The sequence below is a fragment of the Euleptes europaea genome, chromosome 11, assembly GCF_029931775.1.
Source record: "Euleptes europaea isolate rEulEur1 chromosome 11, rEulEur1.hap1, whole genome shotgun sequence".
NCBI lineage: Eukaryota > Metazoa > Chordata > Lepidosauria > Squamata > Sphaerodactylidae > Euleptes > Euleptes europaea.
This window is the reverse complement of record NC_079322.1, coordinates 53,837,895-53,862,250: the sequence shown is the minus strand read 5'-3', so window position 1 is coordinate 53,862,250 and position 24,356 is coordinate 53,837,895. Positions and strand designations below refer to the sequence as shown.

The following is a 24,356-nucleotide window of genomic DNA, read 5'->3' as shown; positions in this document are numbered from 1 at the left end:
TTGCATATACTAGGTAATAGATGTCAGACTAACAGGATCAACTTTTTAATGTTTTCTAGACTTTGCATGATTATAACTCCGAGGCTCAGTTCAGATATTACACCTGTTAAGGATACTTTGCTATGGTTTGTATTTTGCTTGCAAATCAGAATCACAGACCACGCTTTGAAGTGGGTTGATAATCCATGCTCACTATGCATTGGCATGAAGTCTGAATCGTCAAACCATATAAGCACTTTCCAGGTAGCGGATGTTGGCTCAGTATACCTGGGAGGGGGAGCAAGATGGTAGATCGTTGCCCTATGCATGATCATTTGAAGATCTGCATAGATTTTACAGCTCTTGGCACATGAGCAGGGTTCCAAATCCCACGGTGAAAGCTGTACCTGGGTTTCCAAGCCTCTTGCTGCGGTGAGAGGCCTCCCACTGATCGTTGCTGTTGGTTGACTCTGCTCTGAGTGTTGGTGGGGGGGTGAGAAAACACAACAACCTACCACTGGCCTCTTGTGATGATACATCACTTCTGGGTACCACTCAAAAGTGACAATGGGTAGCCCCAGGAATAGCCAGAAACTCTATGGTTTTATATAGTGGCATGGGCGATGCCTGAGTTAAGTGTGCCTTACTCCAAAGTAAAAGTACATAGGATTGTATTCTTGAAAGTGGAAGTAGTGATAAGCATGTGTCAGTTTTGAGGTTTAAAGCGTTTGTTGCAATTATGCATACATAGGGTTAATTGCTTAATTTGTTTAGTTGATTTAACTGTTTTATCTGTATGTATATTTAAAGAAGATAGGGTTGCTTGTTCAATGCTTTAATTTGTTTAATCGATTTAACTGTTTTATCTGTGTGTATATTTAAAGTTTTAATATTTTTCATGGTTCACTACCTTGAGGACCCCAAGCTGGTTGGAAAAGCAGCATAAAAATGTTCTAAATAAAATAAAATATTTCCCCTCCTCACTCCAGTTTCCTTCTCACATGGCTTTTGTCCATGCAGATCTCACAATCCTCAGCATAGTCTTTTTGGTGGCCAAAGGGGACTCCCTCCTCTCTTTTGCATCAGTGGAAAAGCTGGCTGGATCCAACCCATCGTTCCAGTTCCTAAGCGAGGCAATGCTGGAGTAGAAAGGCTCTGCAAAGGTTCTGTTACTCTGTGAACTAAAATGTTATTTGGCTATGATCCAACACTCACACACTTGAAGAGACATGCTATATACAAACCACTGGGGCTAGCTTTAGTTTCTTTCACAGTTTGCTGGGTGTGTTTATTGTTTAGCTGTTTAGTGATATGTATGTACAAATATTCCTTCATTTTAAAAATATCACTTAATCCTCTTTAAGATTACTTAGCACAAAATCCTTTTTCAGTTTAACTCAACAGCTGTTTTAACAGATATTTCTATGTAGGCCGGATTAGGTGTTGTGTGTGCTGCTGGGTTGAGCATTTCAAAATGAAATCCCATTTCTAAGCATGACTTAAAGTACCTTGAAGTTTTGTTGTGCTTCTCATTGAGATACATTTCAAGACACACAATATTTTTTATTAAGGGTATAGGTATTACTGGGGAGGGAAGGCAGCATGGTATAGCCCTATCTCATCAGATAAGCTAAGCAGAGTCAGCCCTGGTTAGTATTTGGATGGGAGACCATCACGGAATACCAGGGTTGCTAGGCAGAGGAAGGCACTGGCAAACCACCTGTTTGTCTCTTGCCTTGAAAACAACATAAGGGGTCGCCATAAGTTGGCTGCGACTTGTTGGCACTTTACGCACAAACACGTTGGTGTTACTGGTTAATTTCAGGAAAACTAGGAACAAAGAGATGTTATTGGGAATGCTAATTTGTTGAACCAGTCCTGTTCCGTAGGGCAGGCTGTGGAAATTCAAGGATACTTTGGTCAGAGAACATCAGTGGACCTCACCCATTTAGGGCTTTTATGAGGTTTAGGGCTTTCTTCGTCATTAACCCTGAGCTTTATAATGCCCTCCAATGGAGGTTCAGTTGGTCCATTTCTGCTGTTATTCTACAGAATTGGTTGGATCCTGTCAGCTTTTCCTGGTGAAAAAGGAAGGAGAAATCCCTTTTGATCATCTAAGAAAAGAGTATGCTGGGGATCATGGGGCCTGTATGTACATGTGGGACAGGGGCTGTAGAAGGGAGAGGAATTGGGTGATATCCAGTTTAAAAACTAGCTATATCCAACCTAATAGTAAAAACATGCTTATTTCAACAGAAAGTTGAGTTTTGAGTTATAACACCGACATGTGGTGGAAGTGTAACCGAGCCAAAGAATTTTGGAAATTTGTAGTAGATGCTTTGACAGATGCTTTGTGTTCAGATTTCCCTTTCTCAGCTGAAATGTTTTTGCTAAATTACGCACCTCTGTTCTCTAAAATTCTTTGAAGTACTATTCTTCATTCAATTATAGCTGCCAGCATCTATTCTGCAAGACACTGGAAGTAAATGAAGGCTCCCCAATTACCAGAATGGATTGGGAAAGTCAAAGAGATTTACACATTGGTAAAATTAACTGCAATTTAAAACCAAAGTGAGGTACAACAGATTCAGCTAGCTTGGATGCTAATAATCCAACAGTTAAATGAATATACTGGTTAAGGTGTTTTTAAGTTTAGGGTGTAATATAGCTATGTTTACTTCTTTTTGATGGTTGGTGTTCTCATGTAACCTGAAATTTTGACATAACCATTACTGCATTATAGATTACATCTCTAGAGTGTTGTTAAATCTTCTTTTTTTTAATCCGCATGAAGATGTATAAAACTGATATGAACTTTTGGTTAGTACAGATGTGTTGCAGTTTTTGTTGGATGTTTGGATTTTATTTTACAACTATTATTATTTGTTGATATCTAGAATGGTTTAGTATTCTTGGTGATTCTTTAAAATAATTGTGACCTGCTTCACAATATCATAGTAAAAGCAGGACAATTTGGGGTGGTGGTGGTAAATACATAAAAACAGTAAGAGGCAGACAAGATAGAGAGACACCAACTAACAGTTGGCCCCCAAGTGCTCTGCTAGGGAACTCATACAAACAAGCCCAAAGGTTCATGCCAGATTTCTGTTTCTTTATTTTAAATATTTATTTCCCACCTTATTGCCTTATCTCTGCATCCTTTCCCGTAACTGCTAGGTAAAGGAAAAGGGTGTATATAGACCCACAGTAAGAGGCTACTATCCTCATGTTGATTCTCTTCCTACACATGGGCAAAGGTGGCTTGCCATGTGGAGCCATTTCTGGTAGCATCCTCATGGTAACCTTTTAATACGTACTTCATCTCTGAAACAGAGCGAATCAGTTAGCTTACATGGGGACTCCATCTAGCACAGGTTTGGTTTAAGAAATATTGTAGAAAATTATTGTTAAGTAAGGTGGTGGGTCGCAGTCTTCAGATTACACCCCCAATGGCACTGCAAATTGTGAGATTGCTGTGAAGAGCATAATAAGTCAATAGGCAATGATGCCATATGAAAACCTCCACGCATGCTATTCACATCTAGTACCGCTGCTTAGAGCTGTCCCATATGATGTCACCCAGTGGTTTGAGAATGATGTCAGTAAAAAAGCTGTTTCCTCAAATCAGTTTCACAACTCTCTCTACATTGCAAAGTGCTTTAATTTCCCTAACCTCCCTGAGGATCATTGTTTCCTCAGTTCTTTGAAAGTATACTGGACGCCAATGAAAATGGCATTAAATTGATGGTGGAACGTTTCCTGCAATAGTAGGACAAACTTTTTCTGGTTCTCAGAACTGAACTGTACCCCTTTGGGAAAGGGACCTAGAAATAGAGCTTGAGTTTTTTCACGGAGGATCAAGTTTTTCTTTCTGGTTGCCCTGCTACTTTTGCAGAGCATTCAGCTGCCTGTGCTTTTCTTTCCCTGGCTTCCCTTTTCAAACCATTCCTTGCAGGTTTTCAAATAGGTTTAGCCAACCTCACAAGATAGCTTGACATTACAGCTACTGCCTCTTCTCTTGCAGCATCCCTGCAGGGCACAAATGACCTTGTTTGCCCCTGTGCTTGTAAGAATTTCATTTAGTTCTTTTGCAGAGTTCACTATAAGTCTTGCATGTTTTTCAGTTCAGCAATGATTACTTTGTTTGGGGACCTCTGTTATTCATAATGCTGCTTTAGCTGAAGGCGCTGGAAGCAAATCTGCAGATGGTGCTAAAACCTGAGACAGTGGAAATAATGAGGATCAACGCAGCTAGATTTAAACTGATTTTTTCCAGAGGACTAGGGTGACCAAAGCACCCCCAAAAATGAGGTTAAGTGGATATAAATATAAAATAATTATTCTGGTTGCAAGGAATCAATCCGTGAGATCCCTGGTAAATCAGAGAGACAAGTGGAATGCCGATTAGGGGAAAGAAGTAGGATAAGGGATAGAAAATAGTTAATGAACAGGAAAGTCCACCGAAGCCAGCGGATTGAATTAAAGAATCCAAAGGCTTGCTCATTGGCCCTGGGGTGAACAGTTTCCCAAGCTATGTGCCACGTCCCCTCTTCTGGATTAATTCAGGCAATCATATAAACACAGAGAAAGGCACATTTCACTGGTTTTGCTAGCCTCATGCTATGGAATCTAAAATGTATGGTCATTGCCCTGCTCGGCTATCAGTATTTTTCCATTCCCTGACCCGTGGTAACATAGGAGATCAGTGGTACCTTAAAAAATATCAGTATTTTGTGAGTATGAGCTTTTGTGAATCAGAACTTACTTCTTCACAGTCACTGCTTTCTCTTTACTGAGTTAGGAAAAATCCGAGAATGAATTTTAAAGTTAGCAAGTCCACACAGAGCTTTTTAAAAAAATCACAGAAGCAGTTTGATCCTACACATGTTGACTTGAAAGTAGGTCACTGAGTGCAGTGGGCTTACCACCAAATATATTCACAGAGGAGTATAGCCTAAAGGCTAAAATCAGTGATGATGCTTAGAAAGGGTACAAGCGATAAATTATCCTTGCCAAACATAAAACAAATAGTTCGTGCTGGCTAATATTTTATTAACATACTTTAATAATGGGTAGCTTTACCTAAGGTCATAGTTTCTAGAGAACTTGTGGCTAAAGAATCCTTTATACCAGGTCCACAACTCAGCTAAAATAAGATTATAGTTGACCTTTTAGGACCTGTGATTAACAGGGCTGACATCAAAGGTTGGTTCATCTGCTAAGGCCACAAGTCTGGCAGAGAACCCACTACTGATCAGAGAGGAACGAGAAAATACCATGATGTCTCCTGTTTTGTGTCGGGTGAGATGCGTGGCAGCAGTGCCGGATTTACGTATAAGCTAAACAAGCTATAGCTTAGGGCCCCACTCTCTTGGGGGCCCCTAAAAAAGTTTGCATTATTAAGTTTGTTATGAATAACAAATCATTTTAAATTAGAGCTTAATAATTATTTCACTATTAATATATTTCTTATTAATCGTATTTCAGTTCAACAATTACTTTGATAAAATACATATTTTGTTATGTGCAAATGGCTTTAGATACCTATTAGGTCCATAAATTACCATATAGCATATATTCAACACAAAAAACAGCGACAATTTGTTGTTGACAAAGGACAGCTGGACATATAAAGGGCCCCATTACCTTCAATAGCTTAGGGCCTCATCAAACCTAAATCCGGCCCTGCGTGGCAGGAATGGGCCATCACTGCGCTTACATTTTAGCTTGGCAGGGGGCTTAAAGCAGTATGAAACCATTGCACACTGGCCCCTCCTCCAGGAATTTGTCTGTGTGAGCATGTGCACAGTGGAGGTATCTGAGAGCATATTGTGTAGGGCCATGTAAAACTTAGATGGGATAGTATTGAAGTGTAAGACTATCAGGGAATAAAAATTTCCTTCCAGTTCCACCTTCTGTTTTCTAGGTGGTGAACTAAGGATGAGACCCAGAGATTTGCCCTTCCACTAGATTTAAGGCTGAGCAGACATTTGGAAAGATGTGTCAGGAGCAGGCCATGAGGATGGTATGCGGTAGTGCGACTGTGCTGCTTCCAGGTACTGTTGTGCTATTCTGTCCAAGGCCAGTCTATGCTCCATGTTTAGTCTTCATAGATTCCCATACTGTGGGAATCGCCAAGTACTCCTTCCTGCCTCTGGGAGGGGGGTTGCCTGGGTTACCAGTTATCTCCTTTTGCTCTTCCATATATGCTATGTACCTTGCCTTTGCCCCTTACTAGTGTCCTTTTGAATATGGCTTCTGAAACCTGTCGATTCTAACCAATAAAACTGCTTTCGTGGATTTGCCGTCTGCTGAAATCTGTTTATAGGTTTGCCGCAGGGCTAGAGCTCACAAGATGACAGTAAAGATGTTGCAAATTATGCAGCAAATACATCCAGTGGTGGGACATATTTTTCTTGATATACAATCACCTGTGAACTGAACATCCCTTCTGTTTCCCTTCCCACTGACCACCATAAATGGCTGTCAGACAGCTTTACACCTGTGCAGTAGCCATGGTGGTAGAGTTTCATTTGATTGCCTTTTACATCATTTACATCATTCGATTGGCTTTTACATCTGTATAGCAAGTGAGACTGATTCTACTTGGGGTCATATAAGATCGGATCAGGTCACCGAATGATGTGAGGGGGAAACTACGCCTACCATAAGGCTATGCAAAAATGCATATGCATGAAACAACACAGACGTATACAAACACCTATTTTTTTTTTTAAGTTTGAAGATTGCTGGCTGATTGATTTTCTCACTGTTATAATTTCTCACTGTTATAATACAGCAACATCAGATTCATGAGGTGGGGGACTGCCATAGGGATCTGTTAGGATGAGCATGCACGAAACACTGCCAATAGTTCTGTACTTTAGTGTTTGAAATGTACTTGAAATACTTGAAATGTAACCTAGGGAACAGACTCAAACTGCTGGTGAACAGCGAACTAAGCAGAAGATTGGCTCTCTATTCGTAGCTGGTGAACAGATGGGGAAGAGAACCAGTGGGTGTCTGAGAGTCCCTAGAAGTCAACTGAACTTAAAATGACTTTGAGACTCAATGGGACAGTCAGCCATGACACTTACTGGGTGAGTTTTGGCCTATCGCTTTCTCTCAGCCTATACTAGGGTTGCCAGGTCCCTCTTCACCACTGGTGGGAGGTTTTTGGGGCGGAGCCTAAGGAGGGCAGGGTTTGGGGAGGGGAGGAACTTCAACACCATAGAGTCCAATTACCAAAGCGGCCATTTTTCTCCAGGTGAACTGATCTTTGTCGGCTGGAGATCAGTTGTAATAGCAGGAGATCTCCAGCTAGTACCTGAAGGTTGGCAACCCTAGTCTACACCCTCAGGGTTGTTGTGGAGTCACAATGAAGATGGAGAGAACCACGTAGGCAACCCCAAGCTCCTAGTACAAATATATAAAATATATTCTATAGATACTGCAAATCCTAGTGCTTATATTGTTTCTATTATGGACTGAGCTGCCCTTAGCCAATGAGTGTAGAGATGAGCCACAATACAAAATAGGAACAATCCATAGTTCCTTCCTTAAACCAGAATCAGAAAATTCTTTGTTATTTTGTTCCTTCCCCCCCATCAGTTATTAACTAAAACTTATCAACCTTTTCAAGGTATTACAGGTATTAGTACCCAGTAGAAGTTCATTGTAGAATAAGATATGGATTTATGATCTCTATGCCAGTGTGTTGTTTGCAGTAAAGGTACAAGTGATAAATAAAGCACACAGTCCTTTTGGAGGAAAAAAAAGCATGCTGTACACAAATGCAATCTGCTAATTCTTTTTTTTTAATCTACTGCCAAGAAAAAAAAGCTAAAATGTTAAATGTAGAAGAAATCTCACAGTATGGCATTCGCCAATTGTTTAATTGACCACTGATCTTAATTTTTAAAATATACATCCTAGCCAGGTCTTAAATGATTATGCTTGATAAACATTCTTATCTCTCTCCTGGTGTTGTGATGTCATTTGGGGGTGTCTTTCACCCCTCAAAAGACGGCACATCATTGATTTCTTGGCTGGCTAAAAACATTCTGTTTCACTCCATCTTTGCCATGCAAGTCACACTGCCTGACAGTCAACACAATTTCAATGCCAAGATGTTGGCATCTTTTAATAGGAACCATTTTGCAATATTCTGTTCTCATGGGTAAATGTGCAGTACTTCGAAATGTGGTCCTCAGAAAAATAAATCTGTCATTTTGAATCCTTTTATTACTGCCTTAAAAGGTGGGGGTGGGGGAGCAGAGCAGACACATGGAGAGTTCAGCTGCTACAGAATAACACAGAAGAAAACAGCTGGCCCACTGCAATGCTCATTAGGAGCAAAACATATTTCCTAAACTTTTTGATTTTCCCCCCTGAAGAATGATTGAAGACACTCCCCAGACTCTAAGAGGTAGGCACCGTTATGCACTTCTCACTCCCCCAGATGAGTAAGACATCCAGTGGATGTGCCCCCGAGTTTAATTTTGAGACAAAAGAGCACTGGAAATTTATAGAGCTTAACTGGAGGCAGAGAGGCACTCTAAAAAGACAGCCGATTCACTAGCCCACCCCAAAAATGCAGAGAGAGAGAGAGAGAGAGAGAGAGAGAGAGAGAGAGAGAGAGAGAGAGAGAGAGAAAGTGTCCCCTAAGTTGTTTTCGCTTGAGTCAACTTACAGCAAGATCTGAGCAAGGCTGTCAAAGATAGGACATTTGGAGGACATTGATTTATAGGGTCACCGTGAGTTGGAAGCACTTAACACACACACACACACAACTTACAGCTCCTTCTCTACCTGTTCCTGTAGGTGTTCTTTTCATTATCTCTGCCTTCAGATGAAGAAATGTCTTCAAACTCTGAAGCATGTTTTATCTAAACGCATACTGAGATTTCCCAACTATCGGGGAACATTTACTGATGATTAGTTCCCACACACAAAACATCAGCTGCCTGTCCTTTATCATTGGCCTAACAAAGGAACGGCTGGCCAGCAGCCACAGCAATGTATATTCCCACCCACTCCCCGATTAGCTTCCACTACAATGGGCAATCATTTCCTCTGCCACTACTGGACAACCCAGAGGGCCAAAAGAGATGTGATGAAGATAAGAGATCACCATCCATCACTAGAAGGCAAATAGCAAGCCATGTGTAGCCTGACTCAGACTGGGCCCCAGAGGAGAGGGAACAGGGGCTTCATCTAGGGTTGCCAACCTCCAGGTGGTGGCTGGAAATTTCCATTACAACTGATCTCCAGGCAATAGAAATCAGTTACAAAGGTAAAAGTCCCCTGTGCAAGCACCAGGTCATTTCTGACCCATGGGGTGATGTCACATCCCAACGTTTACTAGGCAGACTTTGTTTACGGGGTGGTTTGCCAGTGCCTTCCCCAGTCATCTTCCCTTTACCCCCTGCACGCTGGGTACTCATTTTACCGACCTCGGAAGGATGGAAGGCTGAAATCAGTTACCCTGGAGAAAATGGCAGCTTTGGCAACTGGACTCTATGGCATTGAAGTCCCTCTCCTCTCCAAACCCCGCCCTCCACCCCAAAAATCTCCAAGTATTTCCCAACCCGGAGTTGGCAATCCTAACTTCAGCCTTCAGTTCCCTACTTGGTTTTGCTCTCTAAAGCCACCCTCCTCCCTACTGTTATGAGCACTTTAAACGGAAAAGACAGGTTCTTTTTAAAAACTATGCATGCTTGCAGTTTAAGTATCTCATAATTCTATTGTAGCAAGATGAACATTCAAGCAGTTCATAGTTCTACAGTGTTGCACTTTGTACGCAGGTAATGCTGGCTTTGCTTTTTGTGAGCTCCCATACGAGTGTTTTCTGACTTAACCACAGAGCATTATGCAGTTCATCATACAGAAATGAGTGATGTTGGCAGCCTACACAGCAACACAGCTCTACAAAATAATGGAAGGCTTCAAACGCCATAACTCTTTGCTAGCCCAAGTGCCATTTATTTTTCTTCATATCCTATCCAGATAGTCCTTTTCACATTAGGTTGTATATTGTACATTGGGTTGTTTGCTGTGCAAAGAAAATAAATGAATAAATGGGCCTTATTCAATTACAGATGCAGAGTGCAAAAATGAGGGTGCTTTCACGTGGGTGAAAATACAAATCTTATTAGTTCATATTGTAAGGTTGTCTAGTGCACACTGCATACTGTACTTAGCAGATACCCTCCATTATAATGCAGCATGCACACCACTAAACTATATTGAAAAATGACTTGTTCTGTATGTGCACTGCAGAGAGCAAAAGATGTAATATATTTGCATGGGTGACAGTGCAAAAATGCAATCTTGTTCATATTCCGTACTGTAGCAAGCAATATTTGCAGAAGCTTTCCTATTGCTGAAATTATGGCATAGACCCAGTTCTGACAGACAATGCCTGTCCACCTGGCTGCCTGTCCAACCTCCAAAGGCTTCATGGCTTATATAAAAGCTCTGATTGTATGAACTAGATCCCCTTATGGGCTCCTACATGCAATTATGGTGGCCTTTTGATGATGAAGAAGAGTTGGTTTTTATATGTTGACTTTCCCTACCACTTAAGGGAGACTCAAACCGGCTTACAATCACCTTCCCTTCCCCTCCCCACAGCAGACACCCTGTGAGGTAGGTGGAGCTGAGAAACTGTGACTAGCCCAAGGTCACCCAGCTGGCTTCATGTGGAAGAGTGGGGAAACCAACCTGGTTCACCAGAGTAGCGTCCGCCACTCATGTGGAGGAGTGGGGAATCAAACCCAGTTCTCCAGATCAGACTCCATCGCTCCAAACCACCACTTTTAACAACTACACCACGCTGGCCCTCTCTTTTCGTACAAATAACAGCACCAAGTATTGGCCAATATAATCTCATTAGCCCTGTGGCTGTGGGTGGCCTAATACATGCCTATTATAACAGAACTTTCAGTGCAGTCCAAAACAGAGTCATCCTTCAAAGCTCTTTGAAGTTAACAAGTTTAGAAGGATGTAACTTTGTTTAGGACTGTGCCGTAAATCATCTGTATTCTAAGATTAATTCAACTGAAAGCTGGCTGTGACTCATAGTGGTGTAACTCAATGTAAAATGTACTGTCAATAGGGTTGCCAACCTCCAGGTACTAGGTCTGTGTTGACACGCAGCACGTGGAGCCCTCTCTGTGGGCACGCGTGGTGCCGTCGCGTCTGCCTAGGGCTGTGCCGTGGTGCGGTGCTCCTTCTCCCCAAGCCCATGCTCCCCAAGCCTGCGCTGGTGCCCTCCCTCTCCTTGCACCTGGGCAAGCCCCTCCCTCTCTCTCAGCTGAGCTGCGGGCCACAGCTCAGCTGTTTGTCGGCCGTGTTGGAAATACAATGTCTAGTGCACAAAGATTGATTAAAGAAAGGAAGATCATCAGGGGGCAGCAAGTGTGAAAGTTGGATAGACAGAAAGGTTGTGATCCTTCTCCCTTCTCTTCCTGTGTTCTTGTTTGTTCCCATAATGCACCCCTCCTCTTCCTTCTAGTTACAGTGAAAGAGAGGAGCAACAGGCCGCATGTTGCCCTGTTAGTTATGGATCCTAGTTAGAAATAAGCCTGTCTCTCAGTCGTTTACCAAGTTTGCGATTTCTGAATAAACTCACTTTGTTTAGTCCTTAATCAGACTCAGGATCATTCTTAAGAAAAACTCCATTTCCTTCAGGCCACAGCTCAGCTGTTTGCCTGTCTTCAGTTTGAGGGCCCTGCCGTCTTCAGTTTGGTGGGCCCGCCCATTTTCAGTTTCTTCCATTCTGCTTTCCTAGGTCAGTATTACCGCATTGATTGCTCTGCCTTTTTTCTTTTTATCCCTGCTTACTCTGTCAGCTTCTCATCATCCCTTACCATCCAACTGACTCTCTTCACCCCATTCCAACTGCCTTTTCAAACATCAACATTGTTTTTTCCCCCCTTACAGAATGTTAAGCGCTGTGCTGACTCACCTATATATCTAATTCTGAACTTGGTCCCAGGGTGCAGCTGTTTTAAAAAGGCCCTTTACAGAGACAACAAGGTACTAACTTCTCAGCTGAACCCTCCCCTCCACACCATGTACAATTATCTCCTAGCAAGGAAAGAAGACAGAAAAAGATTTGTCTACCAGGAACAATAGCCACCCAGTTGGGGAGGACATTTTTAATTGGGAAAATGAAGAAAGTTACTATCCTCCCAGCCCAGTATGGTCTGTCCCTATAGCTGCATTTTAGGGTGAAAAAACCATGTGGAGATATAGTAATGGATCTTCAACCTAATGTGTGGTTTGGCCTTTAGTCCTCTTGGTTTCAGTCTGAGAGCTAAATAAAAGAAAATACTTTTCTCCTCTTGAAATCTATGGAATTCAGAAGTACTTGAGCTGGGGGTGGGGGACAAGGTTCAACGGTAGAACACCTGCTTTACAGTGAGTAGACAGTACTGACCTTGTTAGACAAAGGTCCATGAAGCTTCAGGTGTCCCATGTGTACTACAGTGGCTTTGTTCTCAGACATGGGCCATATCTTTGACCCTCCTGACATGCCAGGATGTATCTCTGTCTGTCTACCTAGCTTCCCCCAAGCCTCATTTCTAGAAGAAATTTCCAACTCTTTATAGAACAAATCATCTGACAGCTGCCAGTTTTCAAATTTCACTGCGCATAGCAAAATATGGTAAGCCCCTCTCTGATGGGGATATTATCAAAACAGCCATGTTGTCTGGGAGTAATTCCCTTTTTCATGATTTCCCAAACAAGGATAAAATTATTCAACGCATCTCTGAGATGCCACTTAGCAGAAATAACTGTTAAAGATCGAGTCCAGCGCATGGCAAGTGATGTTAGTCAGCAGCTCACCACTGACTTACAAAAGGCAGCCTGTTATTCCATGTGCTTGGATGAAAGCACAGATATAAATAATCATGCAAGGCTAGCAGTAATTTTGCGTTATGCTGTTGGTGACATCATGAGAGAAGAGCTGATGAAACTGGTGTCTTTGCCTAAAAGAACACAAGGGATAGATATCTACAATGCTGTGATGGAGGCTTTTTTGTCACAAGACCAGAAAATGTGGTTTCAATTACTAGTGATGGGGCACCTTCTATGGTGGGGGCAACGTATGGTTTCATACAATTCTTTGTTAAAGAAACAAAACATCAAGTCATTCAGTTCCATTGCATTATACATCAAGAAGCTCTTTGTGCCAGGGACAGCAGCAAAAAAATTGGTGATGTCCTCAAAGATGTCACAAAAATGGCTCATGCTCTTAATTGTCAACAGTTTCAAGCACTTCTTGAGGAGGTTCAGGCACAGTATAATTGTCTACTTATGTACAATAGTGTCCGGTGGCTGAGCAGAGGACGAGTCCTGGAGAGATTTGTAGCCTGCTTGGATGAAATTAGGCTGTTTATGAATGAAAAAGGGCAGGAATATCCACAGCTCACTGATACGGCCTGGCTTACCAACCTCATGTTTTTTACAGATTTTACATAACACTTCAATGTACTGAACAAACAACTACAAGGTGTAGGGAAAACAGCAGAAAGGATGTTTTGTGATATCAAAACATTTGAGAGAAAACTGCAGGTTTTTGAAAGAGACCTTGAAAGTGGGCAGCTGAAATATTTTCCAAAACTAAAAATGCATTTAGAAAATTCTACAACATTTGCTGACAATCCTACAAGCCATCAGGAAAACTACAAGGAATTTTCTAGTATTGTAGCAGCTGCACAGGTGAATTTTAGCAACAGATTTTTACAGTTCCATAAGATGGAGACAACCCTGTGTTTTCTTACTTCCCCAGATAAAGCCACATTTGAAGAACTTGATCTTTCCTGCCTACCTAAAACAAGTTAGATTTAGAAAATCTGGAAATGGAGCTAATAGAATTTCAAGAAAGCTCTAACTGGAAAAATAAATTCTATGACCTGCGTGAAACACTTGAGAAGATAGAAGGGATGACAAAGGATAGAACAGTTAGTTCTGAAAACGAAATCCTTAAAGTGTGGAATTCTCTGCCAAATAATTTTAAGTCAATGAAAGCACTTGGGATTGCTTTCCTTACTTTGTTTGGATCATCTTATGCTTGTGAGCAGCTGTTTTCAGCTTTGAACTATATCAAATCTGACACCAGAAACAGACTAACAGATGACCTGAGTGCTACATGTGTTGCTCTCAAACTTACAAAGTATGAGCCAAGGGTGGACAAATTATCAGCATGCACACAACAGCAAAAATCACATTAATTGTTCAAAAGCATGCCAAATGCAAACTTTTACCTTTCAATAAAAAGTTGTTTGTATCATTGAAAGCTCTGTTATTGTGTTTTTCTTTTAAGGCAAAAGATGTTAACCTATGAGTTGTTTTTTCTAAACTAAACTAAAACCTCAGTATTCAGGTTAAATTGCCGCATTGGGTTTTGGGTTGCAGTTTGGGCACTCGGTCTCTAAAAGGTTCACCATCACTGTACTAGGTGGAGATCTCCCTCTGCTACAACTGATCTCCAGCCAATAGAGATCAGTTCACCTGGTGGTGAACGGTGGTGAAGAGGGACCTAAACTTTTTAGATAAAGGGATCGGAATTCTATTTGCAAAATATAAGAATGAAATATTACATTATCCTTCTTGGACACAACAGTCCTAATACATTCATCTAGAAATTACATACTATTGATTTCTAGTACACTTTTCTAAGAACACAGCCTATATAAACCAAAACCATGCTATAATTTAAAAATGCTGTTTTCGCTGAGCCTGTGGGAGAAAAAAAAGGGGTTAATAGTTGGTTTCTAGAGCACATCTAAGAGAGTAAGACCAAGAAAGACCTCCCAAGATACCATCCTTCAGAGTAGACATGGCCTAGATCAAGGGTCCCTACGCCTTTTCAGCTTGCCAGCACCTCTGGGATTCTGACCAAAGGTGGTGTGTGCAACCACAAAACGGCTGCCATGGGAGGTGCAGCCAACTACAAAATTGCCAGGGAGTGAGAGTATGCATAACTCTGGTCTTCAACATTTCCAGCAGAAGATTTGTTTAAAGGGATGCCTTCTAAAATTAATATAGCATTTAAAAATGTTCTTGCATACACACAAAACACGTATACATATTGAGATAGCTAAGCAACCCTCATCAGGCAGTATATATCTACATTTTGCAGGCATATAACTGCATTCTGCAAAAGGAAAAGGGAAGAGAAACACTGCTGCTTCTGCTGCTTTACGAGAGCACTTCTCTCATGAGCACAGCCATTTTTAATCTGCACTATTACTAGCAACAATGACAGTTGGTGCTGAAGGGCTGGTGAGAACTCTATGCTATTGTATAATAGTAACAGAGAAATTCTGGCCAGATTTTGATAGGAATGTAAATGAGTTTTGACAAGTTAACAGATTTGATGTAGTGGTGTTGTCAATTTCCGCCTGAATTATAAAAAATACATTAAAAGTAGGAAGATTTGATGATTTCAAAGTCTCATTTCAGTGAATTAATCGTTTTAGCCATGCAGCTAGGGTTGCCAGCCTCCAGGTTGTGGCTGGAGGTCCTCTGCTATTACAACTGATCTCCTGGCAATTGAGATCATTTCACCAGGAGAAAATGGCCTGTTTGGAAGGTAGACTCTATGGCATTATACTCCATTGAAGGCCCTCCACTCCCGCAACCCGCCCTCCTCAGGCTTCACCCCCAAAATCCCCAGGTGTTTCCCAACCCAGAGCTGGCAACCCTACATGTGTTTGGTCAATTGTGTTTGGTCAGAATCAAGTCCCACTGTGTTTTTTAGAATATCACAGTCACTCTCTGCATTAATAACATAAAAGTCAAAGAACTCAAAAAGCCTTACCTGGCCCCACCCACTTTCTAAAAACACTTGGCAGTCACCAAGAAAGGTGCCAGTGGGTGCCAGGTATGACGCACCCCCCTTTCAACCCCTTCAATATCCCACTCACTCAGCCCGGCCATATATGCTGAGGGGAAAAGGCGTTGGCCTGAGTATATTTGTGAGGAGAATTATTTTCCTTCTTCTCCTCCAGTCCCACTCCCGTATTTACCTCAGTGAGAAATAGGAGACAAGAGGCTTTTCAACTTAAACAGAGAAAAGAGGGAAGTTTATTTAACAGAACGCGCAGAAATAGGTTTTCAAGGAAAAGGCAGAATATTTTGGAGGGAAAACTCAGAGTTAGATTGATACAAGCAAGATTACTTCAGAGAAATAGCTGAGACGTTTCCTTTACTCAAGTTCCTTCAGTTCTCAAGCTTAGTTCTATCTCTTCAGAACTATTATACACATTCAGCTTCAGCTTTAGTTCTATCCCTTAGAACTACTATTCAGATTCAGCTTTCAAAACTGCCATACAGCTTCAGATTCTCACCTCTGTCCCCAGCCTAGCTCTCTCTCTGACTACCCCACCTCAGTGGCTGTAATCCTCCACACCTTCCTGCTACTGGAATAGCTCTACCTCAGAGACTAATTCCCCTTGTGACTTGAGAATGGGCCCTCTCTAACCCAGTTCTCACTCCTGTCACTCCCACAGGTTGTGTGTGTCAATAGCTTTGGCTTTCACTGAACCCCTCAGGTTCACAGAGTACAGTCTGGCTTCCGCTCGGTCTTGCTACCAAGCTCTGAATCTATCACAGCCCTCTCTGGCTGGTCTCAAGCTTCCACTACTTTCTCAGCCTCCTCTCAGGCTGGTTCCACGCTTCGAATCCTATCACAGCCCTCCTCTCAGGCTGGGTCCCAAACTTTGAATGAAATCTTTCTGTCCCTCAGAGCTCAGAGTGTCAGCTCACTCTTGGCCTGTCAGCTCTTACTGCTGGTTAACCCCTTATCCGTCACTCCATGGCAGCCACAGGTGCCACGTTGGAGACCCCTGGCCTAGATGGACTCAATATGAGGTGATTCCATATGCCCAAGGGGGCCATACATAATAGATCTCTTTATAGGTGAAATTATGCCAATATGCATTATTAGCATATGAAATTCACATACAAGTTGCAGGTTTGTACTGTAGTAAAATACTTTTTTGTATAACCTTTTTTAGGGGGATTGTCTTATATTCGGGATCATCTTTCGGGTAATTACGGTATTACCTTGGTGAATCCACTGCCAGTTTCGAATTACCCTTGCTCTAGTTTAGACTAAAGTCTCAAACGCCCATTTTTATGATACCAGCAATTTCTTTTATGACATCCTCCCACATTATAAGCAAAGGGGCTGGAATGTTTTGGAAGTTGCCGCTGCAAATTGACACAAGATTATTCTTTTTTATTTATTATTTGACAAGCTCCTTGGTGTGTCGTTTGGTACTTAAAACCAACCAGATGTGGGAGCTAATTTAAATTGAAGGCTGCTCTGTTTAGAAGGAAGTTTTTGAAAATCTGGAGAACTTTGCTGTTTTGAGAGGAAAAAATTAATGAGCTGTTAAGATAGTACAAGCGGAGGAATCCAGCATGTGGTGAAAAATATAATTATGAAAATCCCAACACAGAAATGCAATACTACAATGAAAATAAGATCATAATCCAGGAATAATACAGTTCTCCACCCAAACAGGTTTTCTAAGAAATGAAAATTAAAAACTTCTTCCAAGTAGCTGTGCTTGTGGCTTGTTTTCAGAATAATGGAATCCTTGGTGTACATATGTTGCTCTTGCTTCATTGAACAAAGTTGCTAACTAGCTGTTTGTGATCAGATTAGTGGGTCCCAAGTTGGATCAGTGGAGGAAAGAGACTTTGCCAGACCCCTATAGCAGTTTTCTTGAAAGCAGAATTATTTATCAGAATATCGCCTGCAGTTTTCTGTACGTTTTTATACATCTTCAGCTAATGGGTCTATTTTTTTATTATTATTTTTTTACAGTACCATTGTACCTGATTACAAGTGAAGGGGATATAACAAATGGTAGTAAATGCTACAGCAGGAATCTTTTCCAGGGAGATGCTGCAACCTGAATCTCTGTTCCTTTGCAAGCTTTCCAGTGATTAAGAGTGTAAACATAAGGCAACCTTTCAAACTGCTTAGGATAATTGCTTAGGACAAACTGCTTAGGACAATTGTGGGGCTGCCACCAAAAAGGCCCTCTCTCGTGTGTCCACCAGATGAACCTCTTTGATTGATGGAACATTCAGGAGCCTCTTCCTGCAATCTTAATTCCTGCCTGGAAGATTGCATGGATAGGCCCTCTTGACTGTCCCACCAATCAAAGAGTTTCATCTGGTGCTGCCCTTGTTCTATGTATCTGTTGCTGTTGGTTGCCAGTGTTGCAACAACCAAAGCAGCTGTCAGTTAAGTATGGTTGGGGTGCATGGGGCGTTGGAGGAGGCTGTGGCATTGCCAGTATGGCTTGCCACTGTGGCATTGCCAGTGACATCACTGGAAGTGCCATGGGATTTCCAAAGTTTGGAAAATGGAATGGGGGGGGGGAGACATTGAGCCATTTCCCTATTTTTCAGCAAACTTATTTTGGTTTATCAGCCTAATTCTGAATCAAGCTCAAGGAGATCCATTAATTTCTTCATGATTTCCATCCTCCTTTTATATAATCCGTGCACAGCGCTGTGTTTGTGAGGGTGTTGATGATGTTTGCTGGCTTTGTGATGCCGTTTCCTGCCTAGAGACCATGAGGGTTAAATTTTCCGAATATGTTCAAGGACTGTTATAAAAGAAGACCACATAGAGGCTATCTCACAATTTAAACCAGAAGACAGGATAAAAGTTGGATACAGATACAACAGTTGCAATGACAGATTCTGCAACTATTATTCATTCTTTTCCCCCCTAAGAATGTCAAGTTGAAGATGAAAAATTTATTCTTCTTCAAAGCTGTGCAATTTTCAGAACGTTTAACAGGGACTGGTGATTCTATTGTTTGTGCCAGTTCCATTATGTTGTCAGCACGGATGAAACAGATATAATGTGTCTTACAGGGCAAACAAAGTAGGTCATATGAGCACAAGCATTAGATTCTTAACCCATATACCAGGTGGACATGGCTTGGATCCAGCAAAATTGCAAGCAGAAGCATCAACAGACTTAGCACAGTTCCACTTGGGCAAGATTTTGTGCAACATCTAGTCCCTATATGGTATAGTGCCTAGAAATTGGTTGTAAATGATCTTGTGCAAACAGAAACACAAGTGGAGATACAGTAAGTTTGACTGAGCACAAGCTTTTCCTGGTGTTTCCACTTGTGCAAGAGCTCTAGTGCAAGTGGACATTTTGTACTGGATCTAACCCATTGTTATAAATCCAACTCATTATTATAAAACCACTAGCATTAGGATGGCTCTCTTTTTCTCAGCAGCCCAGCTCAATAGCTGTTCCAGTAGCCATAAAACAGAATAAACTGGGAGCATCAGCATGCTCTAATCCATCGCTGAATGGCAATATCATTGAACTATCAAACTCTGTTCAAAGCTAATTATTTTTCTGATGAAAGTACATTAAATTACCACCTCCTTGGAATATTATTACAGTTTTGGCAGCCAGTATAATTCAGCTTGGCCAGATCTCTCATTTGATTATACTTAAAGGATTATTAGTTACCATGTGAAAAATTCACTCTAGTCATCTTTCACTTCTGAAACACCAGCAACATTCTTTAATGTGCAAATGAAACCAGCTGAATCTAGTCACAGCCAAGAGTCATAAGGCTATTACACTCCATTCTCAAGATGCAAGATCGTCAGCCACTGCTGCAGACTGTATGGTCCACACAGTATAGAGATGCCTGGGATGATTTGTTGTTTTTTCCAGAGGTTGGCTGCTTGCAGTGGGATTCAGCAGTACAGAGGATACAGGACAAAAGCAGAATAGGGTAGGAGAGTGATTTGAATGCAGTGGAGTGGCTTGAATCACAAAGTCCAAGTTGCCTGCCAGTATCTTTTTCGGGTTGCGGATTAAAAAAACGATGCAAGAAAATTATAACTGTAGAGAATGAAGTTGTTAAGCGATAGAACTGAGATAAAGTAGATGTAGATTTGAACTAAACTGTAGAGAACGGAGTTGTTAAGCGATAGAACTGAGATAAAGTAGATGTAGATTTGAACTAAACAATCAGAGGGGGACATTTTGAAATCCCTCCCCATCCCCTCAAATATTCCCCCCAAGGATCCTATGACCTGTCAGGTAGACCTGCTAGGTGCCTGGAGATAAAGCCTCCTTTTAATAGAGGCTTAATGGGATTCTCTTTACAGAAGATATTTACCTCCATGCCATGAAAAGCTTCAGCTGCCCATTTCCACACATTAAAAGGTAAAGGTAAAAGTCCCCTGTGCAAGCACCAGGTCATTTCTGACCCATGGGGTGACGTCACATCTCGACATTTTCTAGGCAGACTTTGTTTAGGGGTGGTTTGCCAGTGCCTTCCCCAGTCATCTTCCCTTTACCCCCAGCAAGCTGGGTACACATTTTACCGACCTCGGAAGGATGGAAGGCTGAGTCAACCTTGAGCTGGCTACCTGAAACCAACTTCCATTGGGATTGAACTCAGGTCCTGAGCAGAGCTTGGACTGCAGTACTGCAGCTTACCACTCTGCACCACGGGGCTCCTTAGCCTCTTTAAAAGGGACCATATATCTTTCTCCAGGCCAGCTGGCAACTGTACTGTTTCAGGGGCTCGAGCAGGCCAATTTCTTCTCTTCCTCCCACTCAACTTCTCTCAACATTCCACCCCTCCTTGATCATCTTTTATCCTCAGTAGGCCATATTTGGGTGTGTTTCCCCTCCTTTTTGCATTAATGTACGAAGTTATATTTTTCTGCATGCTTTGGGAATCCCTGTTCTTTCTCTTTCATCATCAACAAAGAAACATGTTATTAGGTAAGCTGTTAGGTATGGTGATATTGTGTGTGTGGCGGTGGGGGGGAGGGTGTGTTTCCAGCACTTCTTACTTTGTGTTGGATTTTGGCCAACGTAGAAAATGCGTAGTTGTTTTAAGTTTTACAATGCATTCAACTGGCTGATTGACTTCAGAATTAGAATTCAAATTCAAATTTCAAATACCTTTATTGGCATAGTACAATTTGGAGTAGAATTAGAATTCAATAACTGAAGCCTCTAAAAAGCAAAATAAAGTCATAGTTGGTACACTTTTAGCTTCTGTACTGGTAAGTACAACTTTAATTTTTCCTTCCTTTATTATTCAGATGAAGACCTGGTTTGAATCATGGGATGCAATTTAATTAATTCTACCTGATTAATAAAATAAAATGTCAAGATCTTTTATGATTTGTTTCTTGCTAGCATTAACATCAGTTCAAATAATACAGGAATTTACCTTGTTGAGTGCTTGAACTTATATTAAGATTTTTATGTGGGGGGAAATGAAAATAATGTTGTTCTTGATTGGATGTTGCTCATTTAAGCAGCACAGTAAATGGTATTCTGCTACCTTTTACCTTGGAACCTGAGTAGAATCTAAATTTAATATTGCGGCCTATATATCTGCTTTTTCTATTCTCCTTGGGCACAATTGTAGATGGAACTGCCACAATTCCTACTTGCCAGAGGTAAGAAGACAGTTGCAAATTGGCTATGCATTAGTATGCTAGTCCTTTATTAACAATTACTTTAATAGATCCATTAACCAATCATTATGTATAGTGTACAGAGTTATTCTTTCCACTGAGGTATATACATGCAACAGCATGGGAGTTGCTTCCTACTGTGTGATTCCACACTACTTTGGTATAAATCCCACTTGACGGGTACCACATAGGAAAGAAATTGAGGGAAAATGGATGTTGTTATGATGTTCACATAAACTTTCCAGCACTATAGGGTTACACTATACAAAAGCAGTTATCATGATGCTGCATGCGGGCATGAAGGGGACCTGCATGAGAGGAAAAGATGAACAACAGGATGAGACATACAAATATCTGGGTAATCAGTGAAGGGTTCATTGTCTCCTTGAAGAATTCTGCCTTACTCTTACATGTGGAGTTAGGCTGATGAGTTCCTTGGATCTCCAACTTGAATTTTGTAGCGAAGGTACATTTACCAATTGGTACATTAAAGCAAGTAATGAAATGGTGCACCCACTGAGGGTTTTTTTTTTTTTTTTTTTTTTTTTTTTTTGAGATTTCAGACCCAGTTCCAAGCTTTTAGGCTAGGGGTCCTCTTCTGTGGGAAGAGGCAATATCTACAAGCAGTACTTTAAACTTTAGGTATTCTTTGTTACTCTCTGTTGAGGTCTACTTTTGGATATATATATCTGAACAGCATGAGTTTTCTTGCTTGCTAATTACCTAGAAAATTTACAACATTCTCTTTGAAGGGCTTTTATAAGCTCATCAACATTAAGAATTCTATTCTGGCCCCAACTTCTTTCCATACTGTACATCTTTGCATTCACTCACCACTGCCTCTTTCCCACCCTACCCACCATGTTGTCACTGCTGTTGTCCATACTTGCCCAGGTCTTGTTGCACTTTTTTCTTCTCCCCCCCACAGACATCCCACAGCTGCTTACTTCACCCCTTGCCACTGCTTTGTTCTCCTACCACTGCCATTCTCTTCTGCTATCTTTTTTAGGGTGTTAAGCAACCCCAAAATGGCATTCAAAATCTCATGACACTATGTCACCAGATCTTCTTCTCTTTAAACTGTGGTATTGGTCCAAGCTTCAAGATCCTACATAGCATGAATGGAGTCAGTCTATAGGAAGGCAGCTGTCCCACTTCACTGCTCTCACTGCAGCATTCTAGGCTCCTGTTGTGTTCCCTCACTTCCTTCTCAGATGGAAAAGCCATTCCATCAGACAACTTTTGCAGCATTTGTGGAAAGTCACCTTATGATCCAAGTAAGGAGACGTATTAAAAAGAACTCATAATTTTCCCTCTTCAAATTCACTATGTAGCCTTCTCCTTGTGGATCTTTAGAGGAGCATCAGATATATAATCTTATCTGATCTATATTAGTCCCACATTAAAGTCCATGGAAGATTCATACTCACATAGTCTTATACAAGTAAACAGCAGTCTTGTCTAATTTGACTCTTTTGCCCAATGCAATCTTTTAATGATCACCTGCAACTGGTAGACCTTGGTTTCTATTATCACAGACCATGTTCTTTTCTTAAGACAAAGCTAAAACATCAAGTACAGATGTTCTCACTGACCCTAGCTTTCTGTAGAGGAATATTTCTTGCCTCCCATCCTGTAGCTCTCCTTCTTTGTCATGATCAGTCGTACTTTAAGACAATCAGCTAGAAGCCTCTATATGTCCAAACTGTTTTCCAGTGCTTAATTGTTCTTTTCAATTAAAAATCTATGCAATGTGAATGAGAATCAGATGTAGCTTTCTTTTTGCTTTTTTTTATGTGCACCATTGTATAACCTTTTCCCTGCCTTCTGAAGTCTTACTACAGGCATGCCTCATTTGATTGTGCTTCACTTTATTGTGCTTCACAGATATTGCATTTTTTTAAGGTCAATAGCCATCAACATTGAGGTAAGATGCTCCATCAGCAAAAAGATTACGACTTGCTGAAGGCTCAGATGATGGTTAGCATTTTTTAGCAATAAAGTTTTTTTAATTAAGGTATGTACATTTTTTAGACATAATACTATTGTACATTTAATAGATTACATTATAGTGTAAACATAACTTTTATATGCTCTGGGAAACCAAAACAATGTGTGTGACTTGCTTTATTGTGATATTAGTTTTATTGCGGTGGTCTAGCACCAAATCCACACTATCTCCAAGGTATGCCTGTACAATTGCTATAAGATGCTTGCATAGAGACATATGCCGCCACTTGGGTTGGTATGTTTCTGTTTTGACTACCAGTCTGGATCCAGATTTATTACTCAAAATTTGATAAAGGATGCAGTGGTACAACCTAGCCAGTTCAGTACAAAAGGCCAGGAAGGGCTTGGTCCATACATACACTTTTAGACTTATTTTTATTTGAATTATGTTCGTCACTTGGTAGACAGGCATACATGTGAATGGGTTTGTGCCATCACTCATCATAGTATTTGATGTTACAGACAGATATTACTCATTAAGAAATGTACCTGGATGTGTAGTAGAAACAACCATGTAGAAGGAAATAAGTTATAAACACATAAACATTTGCCCTAGGTATTGTCGAAGGCTTTCACGGTCAGAGTTCATTGGTTCTTGTAGGTTATCCGGGCTGTGTAACCGTGGTCTTGGAATTTTCTTTCCTGACGTTTCGCCAGCAACTGTGGCAGGCATCTTCAGAGTAGTAACACTGAAGGACAGTGTCTCTCAGTGTCAAGGGTGTAGGAAGAGTAATATATAGTCAGAAAGGGGTTGGGTTTGAGCTGAGTATTGTCCTGCAAAAGTATTGTCCTGTAAGTATCAAGATAATGTGCTAATGAGGGTATGGTATGTTAATATGGAACCATTG

General features: G+C 41.1%; 1 protein-coding gene across 1 annotated transcript in view; it reads left to right on the top strand.

Annotated features, from left to right (window-relative positions):
* The window catches only part of ZNF804B (zinc finger protein 804B), a 232,411-nt gene that overhangs the window by 160,328 nt on the left and 47,727 nt on the right, over positions 1-24,356 (top strand). The gene's annotated exons all lie outside the window — the stretch shown is intronic.